Source organism: Arachis duranensis, chromosome 6, assembly GCF_000817695.3.
Source record: "Arachis duranensis cultivar V14167 chromosome 6, aradu.V14167.gnm2.J7QH, whole genome shotgun sequence".
Classification (NCBI taxonomy): domain Eukaryota; kingdom Viridiplantae; phylum Streptophyta; class Magnoliopsida; order Fabales; family Fabaceae; genus Arachis; species Arachis duranensis.
The window spans coordinates 50882681-50891086 of NC_029777.3; the positions used below are offsets into that span (position 1 = coordinate 50882681).

Consider the following 8406-nt stretch of genomic DNA (forward strand, 5'->3'; position numbering starts at 1 on the left):
CAATCAGAATTCCAGTCAATTTTAGAGGCATGTCACTCCTCTGAGAGTGGTGGACATTTTGGCCCTCAAAGGACAGCTAAAAAAATTTTAGGCTGTGGATTTTGGTTGCTCACTCTTTTTAAAGATGCTACTGCCTTCTATAAATCTTGTTTTCCATGCCAAAGATTTGGTAATATATCCAAGAGGGATGAGATGCCCTAGCAGCTTATGCTATTATGTGAAATTTTTTATGTTTGGGGCACTAACTTTATAGGTCCGTTCCCGAACTCTTAACGATTTCTTATATATATTGTTAGCTGTAGATTATATTTCTAAATGGGTGGAAGTAATTCCTACCCGTACTGATGATGCTAATGTTGTTGTCTCTTTTGTTAGAAATCATATTATCTATCGCTTTGGATCACCACGAGCAATCGTGAGTGATTAAGGCACCCACTTTTGTAACAGGAGATTAACAGGACTACTTAAGAAACATGGCATTGTCCACAAGGTAGCAATAGCTTACCATCCTCAGTCCAATAGGCAAGCATAGGTGTCTAACAGAGAGATAAAGCATATTTTGGAAAAGATAGTCAAGCCTCATAAGAAGGACTGGAGCACACGGCTTGTTGATGCGCTTTGGGCTTATTGGACGGCATACAAGACACCCTTAGGAATGAGCCCCTTCTGCTTAGTGTACGGAAAGGTTTGTCACCTCCCAGTGGAGGTGGAAAACAAGGCTTTTTGGGCTGTAAGAGAATGCAACATGGGATTTGAGAAGGCTAGCACTGAAAGGAAGCTGCAACTGGCAGAATTGGAGACCCTTCGACTCGAAAGTTGTGCGTGCACGGGGCTGCCTTCGCGCGATTTACACAAACTGAGATCACGCGTTCGCGTCCCAGACGATTTCACGTCACTTGAAGTTCATGCGATCCACGCATACGCGTTGCATGCCCCGCGTGGTTAAACCAGAATGCCGCCAGATTTCACTTATCCCCTCTCTCCCAATCCTAATTTCTTTCTTTCTTTCTTCTTCTTCTTCCTTCTTTCTTCTTCTTTCTTTCTTTCTTCTTCTTCTTCTCCTCCTATTTCTTTCCCACCCACATCCTCCATCACCTCTCTCTTTTCATATTCTTCGCAAGGTTCTTTCTTCCTATCTTCTTTCTCTCTTTCTTACTATTTATCTCTTCTTTTTGCATTCTTTTAATTGGAGTTAGAAATTTAAATGAGTGATTGTTTTCTTCTATATTTTGCTTGTGGACATATTAGGGAGTGATTTGACAAATAATATTAATTTTTGGGTTGAATGCATGTTTGGATTTCATACTTTCCCTAACATATTTTACATACATACCAAGTGTTTGTGAAAAAGCCCTTATGGCATTGTGAATTCTTAATTATTCTATTCCTCTACTCTACTGCCTATTTTTCATAAAACCCTTGCAATATTTTATTGCTTAAATATAATTGTCAATACAAATGTGATTGTTAGTTTGTTACATTTGTTAATCAAATTAAGCTATTAATGCTTGATCTATGCTACTCATGTCTTTACTGGCATGCTAATAAACATCTTGCATCTAATTGTCTTAATTTATCATGCTATATTTCCATTGATGTCCTAATTACATGGATTCACGACCATGTGTTTACGAAATTCTTCTTTACCTTGCCATTGATTATCACTTGTATTTTCCTCCTTCCGGCTCTCGCTATTTGATCTCATGTCCCTTTCTTTTCTCCCTTTTTAGGATGGCCACCAGGAAGGGTAAAGAGAAAGCCTCTAACAAGCCACCGGCGAAGAAAGGAATGAAAAAAGCACCAGCTGCGGAACCATCCTCAACATCAGTCAAACCCTCCACAAAGCGGGTAAAGAGGATCATCAAGGTCGATGAAACCGAGAAAGCCTTTCCAGCAAAGGACACTGCACGGTTTACTAACCACTACTGTGAGCAGATGTTCCCCATCCTGGTTGAGTGAAACTACAGCAATGAGCACCTACTCATCCTCCCTACCCACATTGTTGATCTTGTAGAGCCCCGTATTGAGCGCAGACAATGGAGATTCTTATGGAGGCAGCCACGATAGGTCAACCTCTCATGGGTAGTTAAATTCTACTCCAATTTTCACATGCCAACCCTGCAGTCTGTCTATGTCTGTCAGAAGCAAGTCCCTATATCTGAAGGGGCCTTTTAGTGAGCTTTAGATCTCCCCCTGCTCCAAAAGGATTGGACGCATACCAAGAAGCCTCTGTCAAGCGCCAGACATACCAATTTGACTGGAACGACGTCATCAGTATTATAGCATAGCCTGGCAGCAGTTGGATCTATGGATACCATCGATCCCGACCTAAGGGCATATTGGCTTCAGCACTTACCTTGGAGGCTCGAGTGTGGGCACAAATCATGTCCCACTATGTCTTTTTGAGCACTCACGAGTCCTCCTTCACTACGGACATTGCTGTTCTCATCTAGTGTATCCTTATAGACCAGCCTCTTAACTTACTGAGACACCTCCGGCAAGCCATGGGACACGTACAGATTGCGGGCAACCTACCCTTTCCCGCCTTGGTTTCAGATCTGATCTCAGCAGCCGGAGTCTCCTACAAAACTGGGGACACCAAGGCTATAATTCCGTGGGATGATCAGTATGTCCCCAACGGAAAGTACATCCGACCCCCAGTAGCCACTACCAGCCGGACAGCAGATCCGGCCGGAGGTATTCCTTCTCCTTCCACATAACAAGCACCCTCAACAAATCAGCTGCTCCTTCAGATACTTCAGAGGTTGGACCGGCTAGACCAGCAGGCAAAGTGAATAGAGGGCCATAACAAGCGCCGATTTACATACCTCAAGGAGCGGATTATTGGCAACTGATGAGCGGATAATTTATACGCTTTTTGACATTAATTTTAGGTAGTTTTTAGTATGTTTTAGTTACTTTTTAGTATATTTTTATTAGTTTTTATGCAAAAATCACATTTATGGTCTTTACTATGAGCTTGTGTGTTTTTCTGTAATTTCAAGTATTTTCTGGCTAAAATTGAGGGATCTGAGCAAAAGTCTGATTTAGAGGCTGAGAAAGGACTCCAAATGCTGTTGGATTCTGACCTCCTTACACTCGAAGTGGATTTTCTAGAGCTAAAAAAACCCAATTGGTGCACTCTTAATTGCGTTGGAAAGTAGACATCTTGGGCTTTTCAGTAATAAATAATAGTCTATACTTTGCTCGAGATTTGATGGCCCAAATGGCGTCCAAACACCCACTAGAGACCCTTTTCTAGCGTAAAACGCCAGAACTGGCACTAAAGCTAGAGTTAAATGCCCAAACTGGCATCCAAGCTGGAGTTTAACTCCAAGGATGGCCTATGCACGTGAAAGCTTCAAAGCTCAGCCCAAGCACACACCAAGTGGGCCCTGGAAGTGGATTTCTGTGCTATCTACACTTAGTTACTTATTTTCTGTAAACCCTAGTAACTAGTTTAGCATAAATAGAACTTTTTCCTATTGTATTCAGACATTATCATCTTATGCCAATTTTCATATTGGGAGGCTGGCCATTCGGCCATGCCTAGACTATTTGTTCTTTTGTATTTTCGACGGTGGAGTTTCTACACCTCAGAGATTAAGGTGAGGAGCTCTGCTGTTCCTCATGAATTAATGCAAGTACTATTGTTTTTCTTTCAATTCATGCCTACTTCTTCTCCAAGATATACTCTCGTACTCAATTCAGTTAAGTCAGAATGAAGGGGGTGACCCGTGACAATCACCCACTATCTTTGTTACTCGCTTAGCCATGATCCGTGTGCTTGACAACCACAAGCAGTCTACGTTATGTTTAACGTAGTCATTGGACGACAACCGTAGTATATTCTCTTGGGTCTCTGATCTGTGATTCGCATCATCTCTCCTGACAATAAAGCATTCAAATCTGATATTAGAACCTTCTTGGTATAGGCTAGAAACAATTGGCAGCATTCCTGAGATCCGGAAAGTCTAAACCTTGTCTGTGGTATTCCGAGTAGGATCTGGGAGGGGATGACTGTGACGAACTTCAAACTCGCGACTGTTGGGCACAGTGACAATACGCAAAAGGATCAATGGATCTTATTCCGACACAAGTGAGAACCGACAGATGATTAGCCATGCGGTAGCTGTGCCTGGTATTTTTCATCCGAGATGAGAAATCCGACAGTTGATTAGTCGTACAGAAATTATAGATGACCATTTTCACTGAGAGGACAGATGGTAGCCATTGACAAGGGTGATCCACCAACTTACAGCGTGCCATGCAAAGGAGAACGCATGATTAGATGAAGACAATAGGAAAGCAGAGGTTCAGAAGCAACAAAGCATCTCCAAACGCTTATCTGAAATTCCCACCAATGAATTACGTAAGTATCTCTATGTTATTTTCCATTTTATTTATCTTTTAGTTATCAAATCCTCAAAACCATTTGAATTCGCCTGACTGAGATTTACAAGATGACCATAGCTTGCTTCAAGCCGTCAATCTCCGTGGGATCGACCCTTACTCACGTAAGGTATTACTTGGACGACCCAGTGCACTTGCTGGTTAGTTGTGTGGAGTTGTGAAAAGTGTGAATCACAATTTCGTGCACCAAGTTTTTAGCGTCGTTGTCGGGGATTGTTCGAGTTTGAACAACTGACAGTTCATCTTGTTGCTTAGATTGGGTAATTTTATTTTATGTTTAAACTTTTTATTTTTATTTTTGAAAAAAAAATATATTTTTTCTTCAGAATTTTTAAGAACGAATCCTAGAGCTTCATGAGATATGTTAAAGCCTGGCTAGCTGTTAAGCCATGTCTAATCTTTTGGACTGAGGTTTCCACGTATCTGTATTTGTTATGCTAAAGCTTGGCTGGCCAATTGGCCATGTCTAATTCTTTTGGACCAAAACTTTAGACTAACATTGCATGAACTCTAGAATTCTTATTAAAAATTTTGAATTTCTTTATTTTCCTTTTCCAAAATAATTTCGAAAAAAATACAAAAAAAATTAATAAAATCATAAAAAAACCAACAAAATTTTGTGTTCCTTGTTTGAGTCTAGTGTCAAACTTTAAGTTTGGTGTCAATTGCATGTTTTATGTTTTCTTAAATTTTCGAAAATTCATGCATTGTGTTCTTCTTTGATCTTCAAGTTGTTCCTGATGATTTTCCCTGTTCGATCTTTAAATTTTCTTACTTTGTGTCTTTTCATGTTTTTCTCGTGCATTTTCAAAGCCATAGTGTCTAAACATTCAAAATTTCTAAGTTTGGTGTCTTGCACGTCTTTCTCTTCTAAAAAATTTTCAAAAATATGTTCTTGATGTTCATCATGATCTTCAAAGTGTTCTTGGTGTTCATCTTGACATTCAAAGTGTTCTTGCATGCATTACTTGTTTTGATCTTAAAAGTTTCATGGTTTGTTTCATTTTGTGTTTTCCTCATCCCTCATTAAAAATTCAAAAGTCAAAATAGAGGAATCACAGAGAAGAAGAGCTCACTGGTGTCAAAACGCTAGTAAGGAGGCATTCTGGGTGTTAAACGCTAGAATGGCTATCATTCTGGGCGTTTAATGCTAGTAAAGGTAGCATTCTAGGCGTTTAACGCCAGAAATGGCAGCGCTCTGGGCATTCAGAAAAATGCCCAGTAAAGAAGGATTCCTGGCGTTTAACATCACCAGGGTATCTGGCTGGGCATTAAACGCCCAAAATGGCAGACAAGTGGGCGTTAAACGCCAGAAATGATAGCATTCTGGGCGTTTAACGCCAGGATGACAAAAGGGAGGTAAGTTCGTTTCCAATTCAATTTTTTTTGAATTTTCATGTTTTAATTCATAATTTTTTGCATAAAAATGTTCAAAATATGATATTTTCCACATCATGTTTATCTTTTATCAATCATATCTTTCTATTTCATCTTTTTCATTTTTCTTTTTATGAGTTTGAAAACTTTCAAACTAATTTTTCAAAAATCCTTTTCTTAATTTCATTTCACATTTTCAAAAATCCTTGCTAACAATTTATGGTTTGATTTAAAATTTCATGTTTGTTACCTTCTTGTTAAGAAAGGTTCAATATTTGAATTTTAGAATCATATCTTTTAGTTTCTTGTTAGTCAAGTCATCAACTTTAGTTTTAAAAATAAAACCTTTTTAATTTCTCTTTCAACTCTTTTTCAAAATAAATTTCACTCATATCTTTTTAAAATTTCAATTTCAAAATCTTTTCCTAACTTACTATATTTTCAAATTATTTTCAAATATTTTTCAACTAACCACTTGACTTGTTTGTTTTAATTTAAAAAAAAAGTTTACTTTTCTTATCTTTTTTAAAACCACCTAACTACTTTTTCACTTCTAATTTTTGAAAACAACCAACCACTCATTCAAAACTCTTTTTAATTGTTTTAACTTCTAACTTTATTTTAATTCTTTTTCAAGTTTTTGAATTCTAACTTAATTAATTAAATAAAAACAAAAAAATTTTTCTCTTATTTCAAATTAAAATTTGAATACTCTCTCTCTCTCTCTCATCTCCTTCTACTTATTTAATTGCTAAGACTTCTCTTCCACTCATAATTCGAACCTCTCTCTCTTCTCTCTGTTCGAATTTGCTCTTCTCCTTCCTCTTCTCATTCTTTTTTTCTTCTATTCTTATACTCACATAAAGGAATCTCTATACTGTGACATAGAGGATTTCACTACTCCATTTGTTCTCTTCTTTTTTATATGAGTAGGAACAAGGATAAAAATATTCTTGTTGAAGCTGATCCTGAACCTGAAAGGGCTCTGACGAGGAAGCTAAGAGAAGCTAAAGCACAACACTCTGGAGAGGACCTTACAAAAAGTTTCAAAAAAGAAGCAGACATGGCAGCCAAACTCAACAACAATACTAGAGATGCAAGGAAGATGCTTGGTGACTACACTGCACCAACTTCCAACTTCAATGGAAGAAGCATCTCAATTCCTACTATTGGAGCAAACAACTTTGAGCTTAAGCCTCATTAGTTTCTCTAATGCACCAGAATTGCAAGTTTCATGGACTTTCAGCAGAAGATCCTCATTAGTTCTTAGCTGAATTCTTGGAGATCTTGATACTGTTAAGACCAATGGGGTTGATCTCGAGGTCTACAAACTTCTGCTTTTCCCCTTTGCTGTAAGAGACAGAGCTAGGATATGGTTGGACTCACAACCTAGAGAAAGCCTGAACTCTTGGGACAAGTTGGTCAATGCTTTCTTGACCAAATTCTTTCCACCTCAAAAGATGAGCAAGCTTAGAGTGGAAGTCCAAACCTTCAAACAGAAGGAAGGTGAATCCCTCTATGAAGCTTGGGAAAGATACAAGCAATTAACCAAAAGGTGCCCTTCTCACATGCTTCCAGAATAGAGCCTCATTTGTATGTTCTATGATGGTCTGTTTGAATTATCCAAGATGTCATTGGACCATTCTGCTGATGGATCTCTTCATCTAAAAATGCCTGCAGAAGCCCAGGAACTCATTGAGAAGGTTGCAAATAACCAGTTCATGTACACTTCTGAAAGGAATCCCGTGAATAATGGGATGACTCAGAAGAAAGGAGTTCTTGAGATTGATACTCTGAATGCCATATTGGCTCAGAACAAAATATTGACTCAGCAAGTCAATATGATTTCTCAGAATCTGACTAGATTGCAAGCTGCATCCTGCAATACTAAAGAAGCCCCCTCTGAAGAATAAGCTTATGACCCTGAGAATCCTACAATGGAAGAGGTGAATTATATGGGAGAACCCTATGGAAACACCTATAATCCTTCATGGAGAAATAACCCAAATTTCTCGTGGAAGGATCAACAGAAGCCTCAACAAAGCTTCAATAATAATAATGGTGGGAGAAATAGGTTTGGCAATAACAAGCCTTTTCCATCATCTTCTTATTTTTTTATTTTTTTATTCAACGGATAGTTCTATTTCTTCACAAATATAGAATAAGTTAGTTTTAAAAATTTAAACTTTTTAAATTTTTGTTGATTTGATTTTTTTGAAAATCTTTATTTTTCAAATTTTTGGTAAAAATATTATTTTTTTTAGTTTCAAAATTTAAAAATAAAATGTTTTCCTCATTTTTTCTTGTCTTCCTAATATTTTTGGACTTTATTTCATTTTTATATTTTAAATAAAAAATTAAATTTTTAAAATTAAAAATTAAAAAAAATAAAAATTTTGTCTTTTGAAATCCTATTTTTTTTAAGAATATTTTTTTGTTTTTTTATTCACCGGTTAGTGCTATATTTTCACAAATATAAAAAAATTAGTATTAAAAATTTAAACTTTTTAAATTTTTGTTGATTGGATATTTCTAAAAATCTTTATTTTTCAACTTTTTGGTAAAAAAGATTATTTTTTAGTTTCAAAATTTAAAAATAAAAAGTTTTCATCTTTT

The 8406-nt window shown here is 37.0% G+C and overlaps 1 non-coding gene across 1 annotated transcript; it reads right to left on the reverse strand.

Moving 5' to 3' along the window:
- Positions 1–7256: 7256 nt before the first annotated feature.
- LOC127740134 (small nucleolar RNA R71) lies at positions 7257–7364 on the reverse strand. The gene has a single exon (XR_008000815.1). It is a non-coding gene; the product is annotated as a small nucleolar RNA R71 (small nucleolar RNA).
- Positions 7365–8406: the final 1042 nt, after the last annotated feature.